This window comes from Schistocerca gregaria, chromosome 8 (assembly GCF_023897955.1).
Source record: "Schistocerca gregaria isolate iqSchGreg1 chromosome 8, iqSchGreg1.2, whole genome shotgun sequence".
Taxonomy (NCBI): Eukaryota; Metazoa; Arthropoda; class Insecta; order Orthoptera; family Acrididae; genus Schistocerca; species Schistocerca gregaria.
In genome coordinates this window covers 127371633-127394314 of record NC_064927.1, presented here as the reverse complement: position 1 = coordinate 127394314, position 22682 = coordinate 127371633, and the positions used below count along the sequence as shown (strand labels likewise).

Sequence of the window (22682 nt, the reverse complement as noted above, 5' to 3'; positions counted from 1 at the left end):
AGCACTCTCGGCTACCCTGGCGGGTGTCAACATACATTTGCTATCTGTTAAAATCTTTTACATTTTCATCGTCACTACAATTTTAACTTTTGGTTTTAACTTTTTGTGAGCGTTCGGTCCAGTCAGCTGTCGCAACACTTCTTTCCCCTCTCCCGGTACACAGTGTTTACCAGGCACTCATACCGGTCGCCAGTTTACTGTTCACGGCACAGTGCCCACCGTGGCGTCCCACGCCATTCAGTACCGCACGGTCACGTTCTCCTGTTCCACAGCGCAGTCTGGCGTCCATGCCATGTCATCACCTCGCAGTTGTCTACGTGAGTTCCTCTTCCTATTGTTCTGCTCTGGTGCTTTCAACTTTTACTTGGTTTTTCACTCACACAGTTCGATGTACCCATACAATTAATTTCCCTTTTCTAAACTGACTAACCCATTCCCACTTTTTCGGTTTCCCTTGTGACTAACCATCGGTAGATGGTATACTACACGGAATTATACTATACTTGCTTCCTTGATTCAGTTACATCTACATCAACATCTACGTTTACATCCATACTCCGCAAGCCACCTGACGGTATGTGGTGGAGGTTCCCTTCTGTTCCAGTCTCGTATTGTTCGTGGAAAGAAAGATTGTAGGTATGCCTCTTTGTGGGATCTAATCTCTCTGATTTTATCCTCATGGTCTCTTCGCGAGATATACGTAGGTGGGAGCAATATATACTACTTGACTCCTCGGTGAAGGTATGTTCTCGAAACTTCAACAAAAGCCTGTACCGAGCTACTGAGCGTCTCTCTAGCAGAGTCTTCCACTGGAGTATATCTATCATCTACGTAACACTTTTCCGATTACTAAATGATTCTGTAACGAAACGCGCTGCTCTCCGTTGGACCTTCTTTATCTCATCTAACAACCCAATCTGGTACGGACCCCACACTGCTGAGCAGTATTCAAGCAGTGGGCGAACAAGTGTACTGTAACCTACTTCCTTTATTTTCGAATTGCATTTCCTTAGGATTCTTCGAATGAATCTCAATCTGGCATCTGATTTACCGACGATTAATTTTATATGGTCATTCCATTTTAAACCACTCCTAATGCCTACTCCTTATGGAATTAACTGCTTCCAGTTGCTGACCTGCTATATTGCAGCTAAATCATAAAGGATCTTTCTTTCTATGTATTCACAGCACATTACACTTGTCTACATTGAGATTCTATTGCCATTCCCTGCACTATGCGTCATTTCCTTAGGATTCTTCGAATGAATCTCAATCTGGCATCTGATTTACCGACGATTAATTTTATATGGTCATTCCATTTTAAACCACTCCTAATGCCTACTCCCAGGTAATTTATGGAATTAACTGCTTCCAGTTGCTGACCTGCTATATTGCAGCTAAATCATAAAGGATCTTTCTTTCTATGTATTCACAGCACATTACACTTGTCTACATTGAGATTCAATTGCCATTCCCTGCACTATGCGTCAATTCGTTGCAGATCCTCCTGCATTTCAGTACGATATTCCATTGTTACAACCTCTCGATATACTACAGCATCGTCCGCAAAAGGCCTCAGTGAACTTCCGATGTCATCCACAAGGTCATTTATATATATTGTGAATAGCAACGGCTCTACGACACTCCCCTGCCGCAGTTAAATAGTACACTTGAAGATGGGGATGTAATTTTATCCTAATCGCCTCGTGTTTACAATAAAACACAGTCACAACTGAAGCGAATACTGACCACACGTCAAGAAGCTCACCGTATCCTATAATTGTACAGAGAAAAAACATAAATGCATATTTACATAAGTGAAAGTTCAAACTGTCAGTTTTTTTTTCCATAGTAAATTTTTAACACATAAGTCACTGAGGTGACAAATGTCCCTAATACCGTGCTGGACCTCCTTTTGCTAGGCGTTGTGCAACAACTAGACGTGCCATGGACTCAACAAGTCATTGGGAGTCCCTCGCAGAAATACTGACCCATGCTGCCTCTATAGCCGTCTGTAATTGCGAAAGTGTTGCCAGTGCAGGATGTTGTCCATGAACTGACCTCTCGATTAAGTCCCATGTCAGGCATTCTGTGTAGCCACTTCGAATTGCTTAGAATATTCTTCAAACAAATGGTGAATGATTGTGGCCCAGTGGCATGGGGCATAAAAATTCCATCTCTGTTTGGGAGCATGAGCTAATGAATGGCTGCGAATGGTCTCCAGGTAGCCGAATACAATAATTTCCAGTCAATGTCCTCTTCAGTTGGAGCAGAGGACCCAGTCCATTCCATGCTAACACAGCGCACACCATTACGGACCCACCACCAGCTTCCACAGTGCCTTGTCGACAGCTTGGGTCCATGGCTTGGTCATATCTGCGCATTACTGGAACCGTGCTATAAGCTCTTACCAATTGAAGTCGGGTCTCATCTGATCATGCTGCGGTTTTCCAGTTGTCTAGAGTTCAACCGATATGGTCACGAGCCCTGCAGGCTATGTCGTACTGTTTGCAAAGGCACTCACCTCGGTTGTATCCTACCATAGCCCATAAATGCCAAATTTCGACGCACTGCCCTAACTGATACGTTCGTCGACGTTCCACATTAATTTCTGAGGTTACTACAAGCAGAGTTGCTTGTATGTTAGCACTGGCATCCGCTGCTGTCGGTCGTTAAGGGAAAGCCGTCGTCCACTATGTTGTCCGTGGTGAGAGGTAATGCCAGAAATGTGGTATTCTCAGCATGCTACTCACATTCTGGATCTCGGAATACTGAATTCCATAACGATTTCCCAAACAGAATGTCCTGTGCGTGTAGCTGTAACTAGCATTCCGCGTTCAAAGTCTGTTAAATCGCGTCGTCCGGCCACAATCAAGTAGAAAATCTTCTCATGTGAATTACCTGAGTACAAATGACAGCTCGGCTAATGCACTGCCCTTTTATATCTCGTGTCCGCAATACTACAGCCATCTGTGCATGTGCAAACGCTATCCCAAGTCGTTTGCCACCTCAGTGTCTGATACGTAAAGAAGTCATTTTCACGTTAACAATTCACACCGTCTCTTAAATTTAATAATAAACGATACAAACAAATTAAAATATGAATATTATTAAAATTTACTGATTTCGTATTAGATTGTTAAGGAAATTTACAATAAATTTATAAGAGCGAATGACCTTAGAGAAGACGCTGAATGAAGGAGGAAGTAACTGATATTGCGATCGTTCACTGTCAAGTTTAAAATAAGAAAACAAGGTGTACTTTAAATAATCTTCTGACTTACAATCACACTGACATACAGGGGAATCGTGTGTAGATTCTATACAGATGTAAAGGAAAGAGGCATGGTTAAAACGGAATGGAATAATGACAGAAACTCTACAACGGTGCAAATGCGTTCTCTAAAACCAAGTCCTTGTAGGAATTTGAGGCTGTAACACCATAATAACCACCTGTCGTTTGTTGGGCCACATTCCGCATCTCTTGCAATTGCTATTTCCTGTGGCTTTTGATATCATGTAAGTGGTAGGTATATGGTAATCTCACATCGAGAACCGTTCCGTTGGATGCAGCTGGTTTCACTAAGACGTATGGTGGTTGATAGCGTGGGAGTACAGCCACTGCCGAATGATTGTCTGACCACCCCGTTTACAGCGAATATATTTCAGTACCACCTACAGAACTTAACGGTTAGTTGTCTTATTCTGTCTTCGGTGTTGAATATTTTGAAAAACGCTCTTCCAAGAGTGTGTTTGAAAGGACATAAGGTAAGAAGCCAGTTAAAAATACGAACTTGATAGTATCCACAGTTGCCACAGTCTTCGCCGTATAAACTGAAGCACTTTTAGGCATACTGTATAATTTACTGACTTTTATCTGAGGGCACAGAAAAGCACTTCCGCTATACTCCTCTTGTGTAGTTTTGGATCCGTAGGTATATATACTGATATAACCAGGCCACCGAGATTCAATGAGACGGTCAAACTTACAATAAACCTAAGCACTCACTGATCTTGCCGTATTATAACAGAGTGGAAGCTGGCATCTGTGTCAAGCTCAATTTCAAATAAAGGCAAATGTCAAGAACGTCACATAGAATGGAGAATAAGAGACCAAGAGTCAAAGCTGATTCAGACGGCAAGAATATTAGTTCTTCCATTGGAGACATTCCATACCTGGTAAATTCAGTCTCAATCATAATAGACAGGCCTATTCATGAAGGCCATACCTTGAATAAAATATTTATCTGACAGCTTAAATATTTTCAACATTTCGCGGCCCTGCCAGCAACTGTATAAATATTAATTTTAATAAACAAAAACTTAATCAAAATATCCACGGGTGTACTGCCGGTCTATAGTGTCCAACGGGCACAATATTTCGGCGATCAAACACGTCGCCATCATCAGGTGAACTGACGGACTGAGCTCCTGTGAACGTGCCGGCACGGAGATCCGTACGCTATGGCTGCTCAGGGGGAACTGGGTTCGGTCGCGGCGGCGGCCGATTTAAATACCCTCCGCCCGCGGCGCGCTCCCTCCGCCGTCCGCGCCCGGCGCCACGGTCTCGCGGTGGAACAGATTGCGACGGCGTCTGAGATGACGTCGGTGTGATGGCTCTGTCCGCCGTGGTCGTCACAACTATGCGTTTGCATAGTTTGCAAAATTTGGAACAACATTCTCGGAACGACATCTCTTTAGAAAGGCAAGAGTACTTAGCAAACGACATCTACGGTGGCGCAACTTTTCAAATTTCTTCATGCTGCGATACATCTCCTCCCCGTAAAGGTGTATGATGTGATTCTTGGTGGCGAATCTGTACATGGAGAACTTCGAGGAGGAAGCCCTGTCGTCATCCGAATGGAAACCCACTTGCTTTTTCCGTTACGTGGACGACACGTTCGTCATCTGGCCACATGGTATGGATAAACTCCTTGACTTCCTTACACATCTAAACTCCATACACCCCAACATCAAATTCACTATGGAGACTGAAAAGGAGGGTAAATTACCTTTCCTATACGTCTAGGTCAGGAGAAGGGCTGACGGCACCCTAGGTCATGGGGTGTATCGAAAGACAACACACACTGATCTGTATTTGCACGCAGACAGCTGCCACCACCCTTCACAGAGGAATGGGGTACTTAAAACTCTAGTACATAGGGCGCGCACTATCTCTGACACAGAGAGTCTACCCCAGGAATTGGAACATCTGAGAACTGTGTTTCGAAAAAATGGGTACTCAGAGTGGCAGGTCCAACGTGCTCTCCGCCCAACCACTACAGCACAACCTGTTGATATGGATGAAGTCACGAGGGAGGAGGTAGGCACTGCATTTATTCCATACACAGGCGCACTCTCGGGGAAAATCGCCCGCATTCTGAAGAAACACCGTGTCAGAACTGTGTTTTGTCCTCCGAATAAAACTCGTGCACTGGTGGGGAGCGTCAAAGATGACCTCGGTTTGAGGAAGGCTGGCGTGTACCAGATTCCGTGTCAATGTGGCAAGTCGTATATTGGTCATACGATGCGTACTGTCGAGGATCGATGCCGTGAACACCAGAGGCACACTCGATTAATGTATCCGAGCAAGTCGGCGGTCGCTGAACATTGTTTGTCGGAAAATCACGCTATGGAGTATGACCGCACGAGGATTCTGGTACAGACGTCGAGATACTGGGACAGCGTTGTTAGAGAGGCCATCGAAATTCGCACCAATGACGACCTCATAAACCGTGACTGTGGCTATAATCTTAGCAAGGCTTGGGAACCAGCGATTGGGTTAATCAAGAGTAAATCGAGCAAACGCATAGTTGTGACGACCACGGCGGACAGAGCCATCACACCGACGTCATCTCAGACGCCGTCGAAATCTGTTCCACCGCGAAACCGTGGCGCCGGGCGCGGACGGCGGAGGGAGCGCGCCGCGGGCGGAGGGTATTTAAATCGGCCGCCGCCGCGACCGAACCCAGTTCCCCCTGAGCAGCCATAGCGTACGGATCTCCGTGCCGGCACGTTCACAGGAGCTCAGTCCGTCAGTTCACCTGATGATGGCGACATGTTTGATCGCCGAAATATTGTGCCCGTTGGACACTATAGACCGTCAGTACACCCGTGGATATTTTGATTATCAAATACGCCGGGAGAAACTCAAGAATCACAACAAAAACTTAATTTGCAATGTTTACCTAGATTTACCTAGGTTTCTGTCGGGATAGCCCAATCTTCTTCTGAATAAAAGTAACTACCGTTTGCCCATAGCGGACATCGTCAAGCTAAGACTACAAATTCATAAATTATCGTCAGACTGTAACCTACTTTTATTCTGAAGAAGGTTGGGTTATCCCGACTGAAACCTAGGTAAATCTAGGTAAACGTTGCAACTGAGGCTGTTGTTTATCAAAATTAAAATTATCTGATAGCATTTTAAGTCTAATGCTTGAGGGAATCTCTCGATGGATCGCTGCATGTCCCACTGTTGTATATAAGGATTGCACAGCCTCTATAATAGGAATTACTTTGGCATTGTGAACTTCGCCATTCACATCATTCATACTAAATTTTGCACAAAATAATTGACTATTACATTAAAAAATAAAGTGTGTGTGTGTGTGTGTGTAAATCATTTATCCACTTCAACAAACCATGAATAACGAGAATACTCCGTTAGTGGTGGACGAACGTACTTAATTTCAGTTTTATGGAAGAAACTAAATTAATGACTCCAAATTTGTAAAATGTTTAATTTTATACTGCATCGAGGCATGCTGCTTACTCGGAATGAAATGAAACGGGAGCAGTGCACTACTGAATCTCACCTAAATTACTGGTAAATGCTGTGTTTGACATGATTTTTGGAATTTAAATGTGTGTGTATATATGGATGCTGAGAAATTATGCTGACATGGTATCTTGAGGGAGCTTTCCAGGTCTTTTCCAGACAGCTGTTTGTATCAAATAAAATAATCTCTGTGGTGACGTGTGAGTGTATGGCGTTGATCACTGTAAGATGGCTCTCGGTCGTGTGGCTAATGCGAGTATTCAGCTCTAATGGTCTCGGTCGGTAATGACAGCCAACTTAACCTTAGATAGGATACGACGCTGTGTTCAGAGTACCTATATGCTGATAGACGAAGCCAGAGGTAATACACAAAGTTAACGATCATATTAGTGTGACATGTAATTAATTCTGTAATTATTTAAATTTATTCATATAGGCAATGAAGATATTCTTTACAAACAGCCAGGGTGGTAGCATCTGAAATCAGGTGATTGTCAGTCCGAAGTAATGCACGTATTCTGCCTTCTGTCGAAACAGCTAGTCCTGTCAGACATTGCAACACGATGTTTTTTTTTTCCGATCGCGGTCTAACGCTCTGCTCCCTGAGCGGACAAGCGTGCCGGTCCCCGGGACGAAACCGCCCGGTGGATTAGTATCGAGGTTCGATGTGCCGGCCAATCTTTGGATGGTTTTTAAGACGGTTTTCCATCTGCCTCAGCGAATGCGGGCTGGTTCCCCTTATTCCGCCTCTCTCTGTGCCTGTAACATTCCCATGACTATCACTCCTCATCAAGGTCCTTGACTGGCTCAGCTACTTTGAAGCCCAGAAGAAGTTTCACAGACTTCACCCTGTGATTCTCTATTCTACCTTTGCGTCAGTTATGTCTTCCCCTCCTACCCACTCCTTCCCCCATTCTGCCCCTTCCCTTTCCTCGCCCTTCGCAGCTCCCATCCCTTCCCCTCAAGGAACAGCTCCTTCTCCTTTTCCCTCTCCTCCTCCTCCACCTCCTCCTCCACCAGAGAAGACGTCCTCTTCTCTGGCTTCTGCTAGGGATGAGGAACATCACAGCGTTCTCAGGATAGGAAGTCTCAACATCAGGTCAGAGGGACCCAAAGCCACTCACTCACTGTCTGATCCCGACATCACTGTCACCTATTCCCTTACTCATAACGCCTCCTCCCTCCCTCTGAGGGAGAAGAAGAAGCAGCGCAAGTCAAAGGATGTGGCTTCCCTGTCTTCGACCCCTCCTCCTCATCCTGAATCAGACCCAGTTTTTATGAATGTCACCCCATCCTTGTCAGTGACAACCACTGATCCAGTGACATGAGCTCCCATCGGCTTCTATATCTCTGCAAGATTTGCAATGGATATTATCTTCATCTACCGGAAATTCAGCAACTCATTTCTTCTTATTTTGCATTTTGTCATTCTCTCAGGAAATGCACTTCTATGATGACCACTCTCCAACTTTTCATGGTTATCAGGCATTCTGTCGAAACTGTTCCAGCCCCAGGATAGTGTCTGGAGGGATCTCCACCTTGGTTTGCACCAGTGTCATTAATGACTGAATCCCCCTTCACGCTAACTGGAATCAATAGTGGTAAGAGTGTGAAGGATCCCATCAATCACCATTTGCAATGTCTAACTCCACTCCTTTATGTTAACCTGCCTGCCTTAATACAGCAACTCTCTCCCCCACACCTCCTACTCGGGGAATTCAATGCACACCAACTCTTGTGGGGGAGTGGCACTTTGATGGGTAGGGGTCTTCAAACTGACCAACGTATTACAGACTTCGATTTGTGTCTCCTCAATGACGGTTGCCCTACCCATTTCAGTGCTGCTCACAGCAGATTTTCTGCTATTGATCTCATGAACTCCTCCCTACCCCAATGCCCTACGTTGATCACCTCGTAATGATCTTTGTGACAGTTACCACCTTCCAATGATCCTATCGATGCTCTGCCGCCGCCAGGCCGACAGACTCCCATATTGGGCATTCTGTGGAGTCAATTGGTCTTTATATATGTCTGCTGTGCACTTGGACTCCTCTCTCTTGTGGGCATGCCAGACGTCTCTGCAGCTCTTATTTATGTCGCTGTCACTGCTGTCCCTGTGACCACAGGTCTCCATCGTCGTCGACTAGTACTGTGATGGAGCAAGAACATAGCAGTCGCTATCCCAGACTGACGATGGGCGCTCCAACGATTTAAACGACACCCTTCAGAGCCTAACCTTCTAGCTTTCAAACATCTTTGTGCTGAAGCTCACTACCTTATTAAGCAGAGTAAACAGGAATGCTGGGGCACTATGTTTCCTCCCTGTATGCCTCTTCATCGCAGGTCTAGTCCAAGCTCTGTAGCCTTCTACATCGCCAGTGAATCAACTGTTGAGGGTCTGATCCTACATGGTTCTCTGTGTACCTCTCCATTGGTCCTTGCAGAAAACCTCGCAATGGCATTGGCATCCTTTCTCTAGCAGAAACAGAGCTAACAAACCACCCTGTGTTTCAACCCCCACCAAGACGAATCCTTTAATGAACCCTTCACTGAGTGGGAAGTCTTGCAGGCTTTTACCTCTTTACACAGCTCCAGGCCCAGATTCCATCCACAAACAGATGATACAAAACTTGTGTGTTACCCAGAGGCAACATCTCCTCAGGGTCTTCAACTGCATTTGGATCACAGATGCCTTCCCTCACAATGGCGAGACAGAATAGTCATCCCCATCTTTAAGCCTGGGAAGGACGCAATGTATCTCGACAGCTACTGCCTGATTATCCTGATGAACATACTTTGTAAACTGCTCGAGAGGATGGATGCTCGAATCTCGGGGGCTTTTGTCGCCATCTCAGGTGGCTTCTGGGATGGACGCTCTACACCTGACCATTTACTCAGATTGGAAACAGCAACCCGACAGACTTTTACTAACCACTGGCACACTGTCGCAATCTTGTTTGACCATCATAAGGCATATGACACGGCTTGGCGACATCACATTTTAGATACCCTCCGTGACTGGAGCCTTCATGGCCCACTTCCGATTCCTATCCGTGAGTTTTTATTCCACCTGCTCTTCTGGGTTCACATTGACACTTCCCTCAGCATCCCTTGGGTTCAGGAGAACGGAATCTCACAGGGTTCTGTGTTAAGTGTCAAACTGTTACCCATCGCCATCAATGGGCTTGTAACCTCTGCTGGGTAACCCCAGCGTTGTATATTGACGATTTTGGCATCTGGTGCAACTCCCACTCGATACCATCTGCTGAGTACCGGCTCCAAGGCGTCAACCGATGGATTCTCTCCCATGCCTGTCAGTTTTTTCCCCCAAAACATGGGTTATAGATTTTTGCCGTCGATCCAGAACTTTATTTAGGCGACCAGCATTGTTCTACCACAGTCTCGTTTCTTGGGCCTTATTTCTGATAAAAATCTGACATGACTGCACCACATTTACCACCTGAAGACTACATGCATGCGGAAGCATGCCTCCTGGCCCACACATCTTGGTGTGCAGAATATGCTATTCTTCTCCATCTTTATTGTCCTCTGGTTTTGTCCAGACTAGAATATGGTAGCTAGGTATATCACTCAGTGGCTCCTTCCACTCTGAAAATACTTGACCCTGTTCTCCATTGTTGGGTGCATCTGGCTTCTGGAGCCATTCGCGCTAGTCCCATTGACAGTCTACTCGCAGAAGTGGGGATTCTCCATCTATAAATACGACAGAACCAACTTTCTGGTTTCTTACACAATCGTCATTCACTGATTCCCTGATCATCAACAAACAGGGGATGTCTCCCTTCAGATACATGGCCCCGGGTTGGACTCCCAGTTGGTATGCATATCACTTCCCCTGTCAGGATCTCTCTCTCCACTCACTGGAATATATCCCCCTTGAATGGTGCCTAGCCCACGGATTGTGACCGACGTATTCCAGAGTCATATGGCCTTCCAGCATCTTGTACGTTTCATCCTTGCAGAGTTCCATGGTGCTACAATTTTCTATACTGATGGGTTTGAGACAGATAAGGCAATATACACTTTTGCCTCCTACTGACTTAGAGCGCCATTTATTGCCAGGATCACGTAGTGCGTTGACAGCAGAGCTGCTGGCCATTAACAGGGTCCTCCGTTTTGTTTCTCAGGGCCTCCACCATAAGGTTTTAATATGTACCGACTCAAACTGCAACCTGCAGGCTATAGACCGATGCTACTCTCGTCACCTTTTGGTCTCTGCTATTCATGACCTTCTCTCTGCCCTTGGCCGTGCTGCCTGCTCAGTTGTCTTTCTCTGAGTCCCGAGTCATGTGTGCATCCCAGGGAATGAATGGGCTGACTCTTTGACTAGAGAAGAAAATAATTACCCTCATTCCCTTTCATGGTTCCAGCTGCAGATATGCGGATCTACATCAAATCTATCTTAGCCCAAAAGTGAAATGACATCTGGTATATTACTGCTCTCAGTAATAAACTCCGCAAAATCAAGGAGACTACTACGGTTGGCGCTCTTTCTTCCACTCCTCTCACAAGGAGGCCACTCTCTTATGTCATCTACGCGTTGTTCTTACCAAGCTAACCCACTGTTTTCTCTTGTGTAATGAGTCACCTCCACAATGTGACTGTTGAGCCAGACTGACGGTACGCCATATATTGGTGATATGTCACCTTATTTGGGTCCTTCCTACTAAGTACAGTCTTCCAGATTTCTTGTCTTCAACATTAGCAGATGGATGGTTGAACTGTACCTCAGTTTCCTCCGTGAAAGTGGTTTTTATTTTCAGATATAACGTTTTGCTTTACTCCTGGAGCAGGGACAGGGTGGTTGTGGTTGGGGCCTCTCTTCATGTTTTCTCGTCTGGGACCCATGATCGCTGTTTTATCCCTCTGTTTCTCTAGTTATTAGATTTGGTCTACCCTTTTATGTCATCTACTGTGTGAGTTTTAACTTCCTCGTTTTATAGTTTGACCCCTCTGACTGGATCAGTCCACTTTTAACAGACCCTCTCTCTTCTATGAGGACCGAGCGAGGTGGCGCAGTGGTTAGCATACTGGACCCGCATTCGGGAGGACGACGGTTCAATCCCGTTTCCGGCCATCTAGATTTAGGTTTTCCGTGATTTCCCTAAATCGTTTCAGGCAAATGCTGGGATGGTTCCTTTGAAAGGGCACGGCCGATTTCCTTTCCAATCCTTCCCTAACCCGAGCTTGCGCTAAAGTAAGACACACAGAAACAATGGACGAGACTTTATCATAGCGTGCATGTGACAGAAGAGGTTGATATGGAAAATTAAAAGTTCACTTCATGATCTCAAAAATTCACTATTAATGTAAAATTGACCTGTGCCAAGTTTCTTCTTGAATTTCTCAGCCATGGCAAAGAAAAAAAGAGTCAGTCACAGTCTGTGGATTTACTGCTCCTTTCAAATCTGCACATAAACCTGACCTGCATGAATATTTCTTCATAACCGTAAATGTCATGTGCGCTGATTGGCTGCTACATGGGAAATCACACCACTTTTCCGCCATTATGAGACATGATCTCTCATAACGCGAGGAATGAGTCGTACTAGGCAAAACTGTGGTTTCGCGCTGTTTTTTATGCTAATGCGAGTCTCAACATTAGTTAGTTTGCCTAGGCCATCTTAAAAAATGTCACTAAATCCGTCACACAGTTTAGTTTGTAGGCACACAAGAATTCACGGAGAGAATGTTGTCTTCAATGAGCAAACCAAATGAAATGAATCCATGCCAAAAATGTTTTCATTGTTACGTGAGCACAAACCCCTGAATGAAACTGTCTTGGTAACATTACGAAAAGTGGCAGGTAGGCTGCAAATATCTAATGCAGGAATGCCATGTCCACCATAACCAGAAATTGTTCCCTATGACTTAAATAGCTTGGGTTAGCGTAACCATTCCCGATTGCATCTGTTCAACCAAGTCACTCACGCAGCAGTTTCAAACTGCATGCGTATTTTGCGATTGGCAGTTTGCAGAGTGACAATAAATTTATTTTCCAAACGCTGAATTGAAGTGAGTGACTTCTTGGATGCTGTACTTGATTTTCAGTGTCTTACACTAGAGTCACTACCTCGCTTTGAAGAAAGTGCATTGACAGTTGTGGAGTGAGACTTTAGAGAGCGTGCAGAGTACGTGTTGGACTTGTGTATTTGCAGACAAACGGCTTGAACGTGACCGTGCCTGCCTCAGTGATAACACACAGAGTCACACGACAGGGGTGCGCCTGGCGCTTGTGCGCTGTGGAACACCCCGAGGACAGCGTTTAACAGTGTTAGTCCGCTGCCTAGCACCACGATCCTGTTTACGTGGCTGCCCTGGCTGCGAGCCGCGATGCACGAGGTACGGTACAACCTGTTCACTACTACTCCGTATGGCACATGAACCAAAGTCAACCGCTGCACTGTCATACAAATCCCGAGTCTCCACTATTTCCAAAACCTGTTGTAAACCTAGATAAGGATACGTAAGAATATTTTATCGTTGCAGGAAACTAACACATTTTGATTGATGGCGTCTCTGATCATGGCATCACTTTAGTAGCGTCCACACTCACACTTAAATTTCTAGTAACGCGTAAGGCCTTGTAAGTCTGTAACCCAACGCTCATAACTTTGATTAGGTTGGCTCCGCAAACATAAGATTTTGTAACGCGCAGCTGCCACGTTAATTCGGTCAGCAAAGTTTTTGTCTACAGCAGCAGTTAATAGAAGCAATAGAAAATCCATGATGTAATTAACAATATGATGAAAAGGATATTTGCTACTCAATATACAGCGGAGATGCTGAGATGCTGAATTGCAGATAAACACAACAAGAGGACTGTCACAAAATGAGCTTTCGGCCAACAAGCCCTTTGTCGAAATTAGACAACACACAAACACACACACACACACACACACACACACACACACACACACACACACACACACCTCCAGATGACAGACACTCAGATCGGTACCAAACGTTGTATGTAGATGGAATATCAGCCAGAATACCGATTTAGATCGTGCTGTGTGCTGTCGTCCAGTAGAACATGCCTAAAACGGTAACTGAAAGTATCACAAGACCTACACAGCAGAGCAAAAGCGCATATGTGAGTAATTGTACAGTTGATTTTGTGCCGCTGACAATGTATAGCGTTCAGTCTCCGTACAGAAGGTGCAGGGTTCAAACTTCACTGACGACAATTTTTTTAACTGTTTACGCGCGAATGTGTTATATGGGAGAACATTTTCCTGGCATGTAAAAGGATTTTTAGAAGTTTTTACCTATGTTCTTTTGGCAGTGTGTTGTCGCCTCGTTAGCTGAACGTTACGAACTTATTACTGATCTTCTTATTTTGTGTTTTATTATTATTTAGGTTTACCATTTTCAAAGAAACGATGCGAAAGGAGACTGCGAAAAGTATATTTCTGTAGAGTCCAAACAGCTCTTCTACACGTCATAAACACGTTGTCCCATATAACACTTTCACGCATAATACAGTAAAAAAGTCTGTCGTCATTGAGGTTAGAATCCAGGACCCTCCCCACGAAAGAGACATTTGATACCTCCTCACAGTTATTTTTGATTTACTCTGTAGTTATGTTTTTACTTCTAATTAATGTTTCCGCCTGTTCTGCTGGATGACAGCACACAGTACGAAGTAAATTGGAGTTTTGGTGAATACACTTTTGACATACAACGTTTGGTACCGATCTGATTCAAATGGCTCTGAGCACTATGGGACTTAACATCTAAGGTGATCAGTCCCCTAGAACTTAGAACTACTTAAACCTAACTAACAACAAGGACATCACACACATACATGTCCAAGGTAGGATTTGAACCTGCGACGGTAGCAGTCACGCGGTTCTGGACTGAAGCGTCTAGAGCCGCTCAGCCGACCTAGACTGTGGTCACGTGTGTGTGTGTGTGTGTGTGTGTGTGTGTGTGTGTGTGTGTGTATTGTCGAATTTCGACAGAGGCCTTGTTGGCCAAAAGCTCATTCTGTGACAGTCCCTTTGTTGTGCTTATCTGCGGCTCAGCATCCCCGTTATAAGGTGAGTAGCAAGTATCCTTTTCATAATATTGCAGTAGTTAATTCTTTATAAGGAACTCTTTCAGTGTGGGCAGCAGTGTAAAGTTTTCGGACAATCCTGTACACTGACACACTCACTGTCTTAACGAAAATAAGGATTGCCTTTCCCTTGGTTCAAAGTTGTGCGCCAGCCACGATGTTTGTGTCGGGCTACGCAGCAGCGACGAGTAAAGCTGTGCGCCAGACTGTGACTCGAAGCCAGGATCTTCTGCTAACTAGGGAGTTGCATTAACCTCTGAGTTGGCCGGCCACGGTGTTTATCGCAACTGCGCAAGCTCCTCGGCCGAATCACACTCCCACAAAGCGCCACCTATCCACTGTCCGCATCCATGTCCTTCGTGCTAGCTTACTTTTCTTAGATTCTTGCTGAAGGTCGAAGGTAAAAGTACATCTACACTGAAGGTTGTGGACTCATTGCCCATCGAGAAGAATCGATTATATGACTGTTTGATGTCTGCTCTTTTGGACATGTCGGAAAGAGCAGACACCTCCCTTTCATAGAGTTGTGGCAGTGCTGAGGAACACATGGGTCCGGGGGCATGTGATCTTTCGCTGTGAGCAGTCTTGACATCATATCCATCAAATTCTGCAACTGCTTTGACTGAAATGTAACAGTCTGTGTTACTAACAACTCTTGCGGAGGACTAGCCGTGATGTAGACTACAAGGTTGCAAGCATAGTTTTGGTATTCAGTCAAAGAGATATGAGCTCCCTTTTTATTCGATGTGTCATACTTCCTCATATTTGTACACTGGATATTTTAGAAACATAAGGCTTCAATGGTCAGAGGTTATGAGTGCAAGCAGTGTAACCTTTGGATGTCCGCAGCATTGACGTTGCCAGTGGAGTATTCAGTGCCAGTCGGGTGTCGGTCACACTGGAAATAAGTACCACAGCACAGAGATGTAAGGGCAGAGGATGTTGCTTCTTGGGTTTTCCAACATGGCTGTAACTATATTTACTTTCTTAACAATCCTGAACAATCCTCAGCATTGTTTAGAATCATTTTTTGATTGATTGATAATTTAAATTGACACAGAAAAAATTAAAATAGATTTATAAATGTATGTTTATTCCAGAACAGCTAGTACACTACGATATTAGTATATGTCTGTTATTTTATTCGAGAATACGTTCTCAAATATGTTTTTACAATAATACATTTACATTTTTTATTTACTACCCCCCATGAACCATGGACCTTGCCGTTGGTGGGGAGGCTTGCGTGCCTCAGCGATACAGATAGCCGTACCTTAGGTGCAACCACAACGGAGGGGTATCTGTTGAGACGCCAGACAAACGTGTGGTTCCTGAAGAGGGGCAGCAGCCTTTTCAGTAGTTGCAGGGGCAACAGTCTGGATGATTGACTGATCTGGCCTTGTAACAATAACCAAAACAGCCTTGATGTGCTGGTACTGCGAACGGCTGAAAGCAAGGGGAAACTACAGCCGTAATTTATCCCGAGGGCATGAAGATTTACTGTATGATCCAATGATGATGGCATCCTCTTGGGTAAAATATTCCTGAGGTAAAATAGTCCCCCATTCGGATCTCCGGGCGGGGACTACTCAAGAGGATGTCGTTATCAGGAGAAAGAAAACTGGCGTTCTACGGGTCGGAGCGTGGAATGTCAGATCCTTTAATCGGGCAGGTAGGTTAGAAAATTTAAAAAGGGAAATGGATAGGTTAAAGTTAGATATAGTGGGTATTAGTAAAGTTCGGTGGCAGGAGAAACAAGACTTCTGGTCAGGTGACTACAGGGTTATAAACACAAAATCAAATAGGGGTATTGCAGGAGTAGATTTAATAATGAATAGGAAAATAGGAATGCGGGTAAGCTACTGCAAATAACATAGTGAACGCATTATTGTGGCCAAGATAGATACGAAGCCCACACCTACTACAGTAGTACAAGTTTATATGCCAACTAGCTCTGCAGATGACGAAGAAATTGAAGAAATATATGATCAAATAAAAAAAAATTATTCAGATAGTGAAGGGTGACGAAAATTTAATAGTCATGGGTGACTGAAATTCGGTAGTAGGAAAAGGGAGAGAAAGAAACGTAGTACGTGAATATGGACTGGGGCAAAGAAATGAAAGAGGAAGCCGCCTGGTAGAATTTTGCGCAGAGCACAACTTAATCATAGCTAACACTTGGTTCAAGAATCATAAAAGAAGGCTGTATACATGGAAGAAGCCTGGAGATACTGACAGGTTTCAGATAGATTATATAATGGTACGACAGAGATTTAGGAACCAGGTTTTAAATTGTAAGACATTTCCAGGGGCAGATGTGGACTCTACCCACAATCTGTTGGTTATGACCTGTAGATTAAAACTGAAGAAACCGCAAAAAGGTGGGAATTTAAGGAGATGGGACCTGGTGAGCAAGATGTATGAGACAGGCGAAATACCCTCAGACTTCAAGAAGAATATAATAATTCCAATCCCAAAGAAAGCAGGTGTTGACAGATGTGAAAATTACCGAACTATCAGTTTAATAAGTCACAGCTGCAAAATACTAACGCGAGTTCTTTACAGACGAATGGAAAATCTAGTAGAAGCCGACCTCGGGGAAGATCAGTTTGGATTCCGTAGAAATGTTGGAACACGTGAGGCAATACTGACCCTACGACTTATCTTAGAAGCTAGATTAAGCATTTGTAGACTTGGAGAAAGCTTTTGACAACTGGAATACTCTCTTTCAAATTCTGAAGGTGGCAGGGGTAAAATACAGGGAGCAAAAGGCTATTTACAATTTGTACAGAATCCAGATGTCAGTTATAAGAGTCGAGGGACATGAAAGGGAAGCAGTGGTTGGGAAGGGAGTGAGACAGGGCTGTAGCCTTTCCCCGATGTTATTCAACCTGTATATTGAGCAAGCAGTGAAGGAAACAAAAGAAAAATTTGGAGTAGGTATTAAAGTCCATGGAGTAGAAATAAAAACTTTGAGGTTCGCCGATGACATCGTAATTCTGTCAGAAACAGCAAAGGACTTGGAAGAGCAGTTGAACGGAATGGATAGTGTCTTGAAAGGAGGATATAAGATGACCATCAACAAAAGCAAAACGAGGATAATGGAATGTAGTAGAATTAAGTCGGGTGATGCTGAGGGAATTAGATTAGGAAGTGAGACACTTAAAGTAGTAAAGGAGTTTTGCTATTTGCGGAGCAAAATAACTGATGATGGTCGAAGTAGAGAGGATATCAAATGTAGACTGGCAATGGCAAGGAAAGCTTTTTTTGAAGAAGAGAAGTTTTTTAACATCGAGTACAGATTTAAGCGTCAGGAAGTCGTTTCTGAAAGTATTTGTATGGAGTGTAGCCATGTATGGAAATGAATCATGGACGATAACTAGTTTGGAGAAGAAGAGAATAGAATCTTTCGAAATGTGGTGCTACAGAAGAATGCTGAAGATTAGGTGGGTAGATCACATAACTAATGAGGAAGTATTGAATCGGATTGGGGAGAAGAGAAGTTTGTGGCACAACTTAACCAGAAGAAGGGATCGGTTGGTAGGACATGTTCTGAGGCATCAAGGGATCACCAATTTAGTATTGGAGGGCAGCGTGGAGGGTAAAAATCGTAGAGAGAGACCAGGAGATGACTACACTAAGCAGATTCAGAATGATGTAGGTTGCAGTAGGTACTGGGAGATGAAGAAGCTTGCACAGGATAGAGTAGCATGGAGAGCTGCATCAAACCATTTTCAGGACTGAAGACCACAACAACAACAACATTAATTACTAGAGGTTCCCTTCATGGGAATTGTTCCCTTCATTTACAGAGCTTCTACACATTAGATTCCATAATTATTTTCTTCGTAACTTTTCCACAAGTACATATTTCCATACACCTCTATGTCAGAAATTACTTTTTATGGTTAAAATTTATGTGTTTAAATGGGTTTCAGTTAGACTGTTAACATTAAAATTTACGTGTTTAAATGGGTTTTAATTAGACTGTTATGTTTCAGTGTCTGAAGGAGCTAGAACAGTGCTGCAATTGTTTGAGGAGTGTTATAGTGAACTCTTGCTGATGTCTCCGCGAACAATTTCTTCTTCTACTGTATTTCTTTCCTCCATTCCTGTCAATTGTTCCCTTATGCTCTCCCTGAAACTCTGTACAACCTCTGGTTCTTTTAGTTTATCCAGGTCTCATCTCCTTAAATTCCCACCTTTTTGCAGTTTCTTCAGTTTATTCTACAGTTCATAACCAATAGATTGTGGTCAGAGTCCACATCTGCCCTTGGAAATGTCTTACAATTTAAAACCTGATTCCTAAATCTCTATCTAACCAGTATATAATCTATTTGATACCTTTTAGTATCTCCAGGGTTCTTCCATGTATACAACCTTCTTTCATGATTCTCAAACCAAGTTTTAGCTATGATTAAGTTATGCTCTGCGCAAATTTCTACCAGGTGGCTTCCTCTTAGCCCCAGTCCATATTCATCTACTATGTTTCCTTCTCTCCCTTTACTGTTGAATTCCATTCACGCACGACTATTAAATTTTCGTCTCCCTTCACTACCTGAATAATTTCTTTTATCTCATCACACATTTCATCATCGTTATCGATGCTCTCGAAATTCGTACAGGCGCTTCTCTTTTCTTTATTTTTGCTGTAGGTAACATCTGTGTTTGTCAAAGTCATATCTGCTTCTACAGCTTTGCATTTCTCGTGTAGCCATTTCTGCTTTGTCATTTTCCAATTCTATGAATCTCATGTTTTAGAGGTTTGTATAGCTGCTTCACGTGGTGCGTTTTTACATCTTATCAGTTAAATTCAACGTCTCGTATGTTGTCAAACGACTTCTAACAGGCCTCGTGCTTTAGACGATTTGACCCCTTTTGTCTTCAGTCTCTCACAGGAATCATTCGTCTTCCACTCTGTTTCATCCCATGGATGCCGAACGCTCCCTTTGCAAACTCAGTGACCTTTGGGTCTTTCAACTTACTCGGTTCTAATCTCCTTAATTTCATACGTTTTTGTAATTTTTTCGTCCGCCCCGATAGCTGAGTGGTGAGCGTGACGGATTGTCGTCCTACGGGCCCGGGTTCGATTTCCGCCTGGGTCGGAGATTTTCTCCGCTCAGGAACTAGGTGTTGTGTTGTCCTAATCATCATCATTTCATCCCCATCCGGCGTGCAGGTCGGCCAATGTGCACCAAGGCGGCAGGACCTGCCCCGCATGAGGCCTCCCGGCCAATGACGCCAAACGCTAATTTCTAATTGTATGTAATTTTTTCAGTTTTAATCAGTAATTCATTACCAATCAATTCTGGCCGATGGTCACAGGGAAGAATATTAGAGGACAGTCTAGAATACAAGAAGAAATTCAGGAACAAGTACAGCATCTTAAACAACGCAGACTGTGCTTTTTCGAAGGATAATGAAAAATGGTAAACTATCCTGGAATAAACAAAACTATAAATGTATTTGAGAAATTGTAAGACGATACGATTTAGACATACGAAAAGCACTTGAAAGCAAAGAGCGTGAAAAAAAACAGAAGCTGGTGTTGCTTAGGTATCACATATCATCGATTGATAATTAAATTAATCGCATTTGAGTTGTGAAGTAAGGAAAGACACATGCTGTCAGCTCTTTAACGGAAATTGTTAAACAAAATTATTGCAAAAGAGCTTGAAAAATTATTTACAGGATATTTGCGACAGTTCTGTATTGGTTTAATTTTGCAAGAGAGGAGACAGTCAAAACACAAAATGTAAAAACTTGTCAGCCCCTTCTCCATTACATAACGGCAACCACTAAATGACTGTTGCGTATCAGACTGCTGAAGGTAAAACAGCAACGGTCCGGTTTTAAGAACCGGGAACAGATTACACGAAGGAAAAGCTGCTAGTCAGGAACTGCGTACTTTAAAAGGATGAAATGCATTCCTGATTTGAATTTTCCAAGAAACAAGGAATTAATCAAATGCCCAGTAAATCACTGATTGTTGCATTAACTGGTTCCGGCAACGCCGCTGCCTGGTATTCGGTAGGTGAGTAAATCTCTGAACCTCGGTTTCTTGAGAAGCATTTACGACATCCTAAGTACGTGCAACAAGCGTTCGGAGGATGAGAAGCAATAGAGAGAGCTGTTCGTCTTATACTCCATTTTTAAGGCCCTTGCGTTACGCGGAAATAGAGTCCGAGGTGTTTGACTACGTCATTCTGGGTGTCATTTCGCCTACTCGGTTTCTTAAGCTCGCCGTCACTGGTTTAGGACAGGCGCGGGGAGGGGAACTTTACGGAGATTACAAAGCTTGTTTCTTGTAGAGGCAGCCTCAGCAGGGAGTGCGGGCATTCAGGCGTGGAGCAGAAGCAGGAGAGGCCGAAAGTAGCTTGTACACTAACGTTTGCTAACATTGCAAGGAACGAAGGAAGGTTAGCATTTAGCGTCCCGAAGATGACGCGGTCGTTATAGACGGAGCACATGGGCGGATAGGGAAGGGAACTAGCCGTTTGCTTCTCAGCGGAACCATCCAGCGCTTTGATTCACGGAAACTACGGAAAACGTACAGGTGTTGGAAAAGATGTGGAAACACCGCGAGAAATTCATGACTGAACATAAATGCAGATTACAATGAAATGAATACCCTTAGGTGCATACAGGCCTTGATGTAAGTAACGGGGACAGTTTAAAATGTATGCCCCGACCGGGAATCTGGAATCTCCTGCTTACATGGCAGACGCTCCATCCATCATTATCTTTCTTTTTTTTGTGTGCGATATAGTTCGTTGAGTTTTATCTGGGCGGACGTCACAAGACACGCGTTCAAGTTGATCGTTGATTCCTTGACTCAGTTTTTTTTATTTTTATTTTTTTTCAATTGCAGAGAGCACGCAGCCCTCTGGCCGAACACGCTGAGCTATCGTGCCGGCATCCATCTGAGCCACCGAGGACGCTGTGGATAGTGCGACTGCAGGGACTTTTCTATGGCACGCCTCCCGTGAGACCCACATTCGCAACTTATTGTCCCGCACTATATTCATAGTTCCCCTGCCCATTACACTTATTACTCGCGGCTTTTTGCAGATTCCTGTAAGAGCGCATTATGCCGAAGCTAAGTGATTCAGACGTGGGCGAATTGTTGGTGTTCGTATGGTGCCTGAAGTGTTCGGTGTTTCATGAGGCACAGTATCGAAGATGTATACATGGATAGCGGGAAAAAACTGTCCGCTAAGTCACAAGGCGGACGAAAGCGTGTGTTGAGTGATCGCGATGGACGGCCTGAAAAGGACTGTGCCGAAAAACAAGAGGACGACAGCTGCAAAAGTCGCTGAATAACTGAATGTCGCTCTCGAACCCTGTCAGCACCAAAACAACACGAAGGAAGCTCCATTAAGCTAGGAATTTCATGTCGAGCTGGTATTCCAAAACCACTCATAAGTGATGCAAATGCTCGTAATAGGAAAATGTGGCGGCTAAGTCATAAAACCTGACATACGGTGCAATGGAAGAAAGTCATTTGTTTGGCTGAGCCTTGTTTTACACTGTTTCCACACTGTTTCTGGCTTTTAATGGGTGAGGCATGGGATGGCGTCGATGATGATTTGGGCAGCTGTATCGTTGTATTCTACGGGCCTCTTCTTCATGCTGCAAGAGAAGGTTTCCCACCAAACGTGTATCTTCAATGTGGTCTGTCGGTGGGATGATTGCCTCAATGCTTTGGACGATTTTGCCTGATTGGCACACCTATTCTGGACTGTACGGCCTTCGAACGAGAACTTTTCATCGCCCCTTATGGTTCGTTACTTATTTGGATATCATTAAAATAAATCA

At 44.0% G+C, this 22682-nt stretch overlaps 1 protein-coding gene across 3 annotated transcripts in view; it reads left to right on the top strand.

The window, feature by feature from the left end:
* LOC126284055 (uncharacterized) overlaps nucleotides 1-22682 on the top strand; it is a 319115-nt gene that overhangs the window by 61682 nt on the left and 234751 nt on the right. Inside the window, exon 1 of one of the 3 annotated variants that reach the window (XM_049982642.1) lies at nucleotides 209-317. The exons of 1 other annotated variant lie outside the window; for it this stretch is intronic. The gene's annotated coding sequence lies outside the window, so the exon portion shown is untranslated. Of the gene's footprint in view, nucleotides 1-208; nucleotides 318-12994; nucleotides 13145-22682 lie in introns of those variants that run through there. One more of the 3 variants, XM_049982641.1, reaches the window with a different exon arrangement.